Source organism: Eptesicus fuscus, chromosome 4 (assembly GCF_027574615.1).
Source record: "Eptesicus fuscus isolate TK198812 chromosome 4, DD_ASM_mEF_20220401, whole genome shotgun sequence".
In the NCBI taxonomy this organism is placed as follows: Eukaryota; Metazoa; Chordata; class Mammalia; order Chiroptera; family Vespertilionidae; genus Eptesicus; species Eptesicus fuscus.
In genome coordinates this window covers 80,482,036-80,485,020 of record NC_072476.1, presented here as the reverse complement: position 1 = coordinate 80,485,020, position 2,985 = coordinate 80,482,036, and the positions used below count along the sequence as shown (strand labels likewise).

General features: G+C 38.8%; 1 non-coding gene across 1 annotated transcript; it reads left to right on the top strand.

Annotated features, from left to right (window-relative positions):
• Nucleotides 1-1,226: 1,226 nt before the first annotated feature.
• LOC114230218 (small nucleolar RNA SNORA49) lies at nt 1,227-1,385 on the top strand. The gene has a single exon (XR_003616073.1). It is a non-coding gene; the product is annotated as a small nucleolar RNA SNORA49 (small nucleolar RNA).
• The last annotated feature ends 1,600 nt before the right edge of the window (nt 1,386-2,985 follow it).

The window sequence follows — 2,985 nt, the reverse complement described above, 5'->3', positions numbered from 1 at the left end:
TTTTGTTAATTTTTTGTTTTGGTTTATTTTGTGTCGTTTTAAAATCAACTCTCTTCCCCCTAGGAGATATAGTAATGATAGAAAATAAATGAAATCTGTGCTTGTAAAGCATCCTCCATAAATCATCTTGCCCTTGGTGAATGGGTAAATGGTTATTTGTGAGGCTGTAAATTGAATGTACACGGGCACATTAAGGAACAGACACTGTGTGTCTCTGGGCAGAATTTAAAAAAATAACATATATATATATATATATTATTTGATCACTATAATATATTTCAGAGAGGAAGGGAGAAGGAAAGAGAGATAGAAACATCAACAATGAGAGAGAATTATTGATCAGCTGCCTTCTACATGTCCTCTATTGGGGATCAAGCCCACAATCCAGGCATGTGCCCTTGATCAGAATCAAACCCAGGACCCTTCAGTCTGCAGACTGATGCTCTATTCACTGAGCCAAACTAGCTAGGGCCAGAATCTTTTCCAAAAGTGGTTCCAAACCTTGTACATGGCCAGATCCCCCAAGAATTTAACTACAGACCCATGAGCCAAACCTGGGTTTTACATCAGAGTTTTAAACGTTGGGCCCTGGAAATTTGCATTTTTATAAAAGCTCTTGACCTGAGTAGGAGACATGATTAGGTTCATAAACTTTTCTGGTTGTTGGGCTGGAAAGTGAAAAACTAAGAAACAAGGTTGAGTTTTCCCACTAATTACAACCTTGATGAAGTACCTCTAGGTTCCACTTATAAAATGTGAGCCTTCCAGATGCTTTCAGGCTCCACAATGTTATGATTCAATAAACGAGAGTTTTTGACCATAGCTTCAGGAGTTATGTTTCTGTTTTTGTGCCTTTGGGTTTAGAAACTCATTTTCAGAACTCACCATTAACATAGGTGGAGTTTGTGGCTGACTATGGAGTCCATTCAAAGGATTCCAAGGAGGACTTTCTCACCCAGAACATCATTCACACCAATTTGCTTTTACTTTCATACATTTATTTATTAGAAGAATAGGTGAAGTATCTTTACTCATATGTTTAAGTCCCCTTCAGTAGGGATAAGAAGAGCATTAGCAGGTTAATAATATTTTTGTATTAAATAGTTTAGCATTTCTCAGCCATTTTTTCTATTATGGCATCTACAACTAATGATGTTCACATTCACATTGCTTCTCCCTCTTATTGACATATTCAGGTTGTGTATGATGCCCATCTATAATGCTTTTTCTCCCTACTATAAAAACACTCAGAATGGACATAGTGAGAGTGACATTATTAGTAGAATAACCTACAGTTGGCATTGCATGGGGGTACATGAAAAAGCACAGATCCCTCCCCAGGAAGACACCGTTTTCTTGTGGGGCCTAAGAATTGGGCTGACAACACACACACACACACACACACACACACACACACACACACACAGGATAACCTAGAATCTACTCAAGTTTTATAAAAATAAAAGTAAAGCTAATTTTCCAAATTTAATGAGTAAAAAATTACTTGGGACATATCTCTTCTGATTGTGACTGTATTAAATTGCTAGGGCTGCCATAACCAAGTACCATAAATTGGGTGGCTTAAAGAACGGAGAGGTATTGTCTTACAGTTCTGGTGACCAGGAGTCTGAAATCAAAGTGTTGGCAGGGTGGGTTCCTTATGAGGGGATGATCTGTTCCAGATCTCTCTTCTTTGCTTGTAGATGGCCATCTTCCAGTGTCTCTTTACATTGTCTAACATCTAGGCATGTCTGTCTTGGTGTCCAAATGTCCCACTTTATAAGGACATTGGTCATATTGTACCAGAAGCCATCCTAATGACCTCATCTTAATTTGATCATCTGCAAAGACCTTATTTTCAAATAAGGTCACATTCTCAGATACTGAGGGTTAGGACTTCCACTTTATGGTAGAATACAATTAAACCCATAACAGTAGCATTCCATCACATTGCGGCATTGATGGTGAAAAACCAATGAATCCATTTATGAAGTGAGGTGGGTCATCACTTCATAGACAAGTTTTTCTGATGTCAGATGGAAAGATTAAAGATGCAGCAAGGAACTGCCAGGGGCATATAATTTTGGGGATACCCTGTATTCATTAAGAAAAATTAAATTTCTAATTCTCTGCTTCCCTGGCAACAATGTGATGAGGGCTAGAAGGATTGGCATTTTCATGGAAAACCTTGGAAATCCGAGAGTTCCAAAGTGCCATTAGTTGAATTTTAAGGGTTTAAAAAGGAAAAATAAAAAGACTAAGCATTTGTTAATTTGACCTGTATATTTTATGATTAGTTGCATAATAGGTACTTAAGTAGAAACAATGGGTTTAGGGATGTACAACTCAGAACTGTTTGATATGCAGAACCTTCATTAGGTTGGTTTGCCTTTTCCTACTTGAGTTACTAGCAAAGAACTAAAGACACTAAAATGTCATCTTCCTGAAGGAACAAGACTGCAGTGCTTCTCAAACTTTAATATGTTTATAGATCACCTGGAGAATTTAGATAAAATGTAGATTCTCATTCAACAATGCCGGGGTCCCTGGAACACAGGCTTAGTAAGGAGCTAGGAATTCTTCAGTGGAGATGAGCAGAGAGACACTCCCTTCGCACACCTTGTCCTCTGCAGCAAGAGCAGCACGCGATTTGAAAGTTTTACTACTTCTATTCTACACTTCATTTCAAGTTAGATTATTTAGTGGATGGGGGTAACAACGAGTTCCTTAGAAATTCATCTGAAGTCACTGCTTCTTAACATTTAAACATGCTGTTCTATCCCTCCCCTCTTCTCCCCCTCAGGTTTGACACTTACTGGGAGCTCTGTAGTCATTTTGCCCAGCTTCCAGTAGAGGTCATTGCCTTGTTAGAGAAGTATTTTCCTCTATTCCTAAGAGAGTGCAGTACCTGAGATGACGTTGCATTTTGTGGGAGAGTTTGGGAAGTCAGCCTAAGGCAGTGGTCAGCAAACTGCGGCTCGCGAG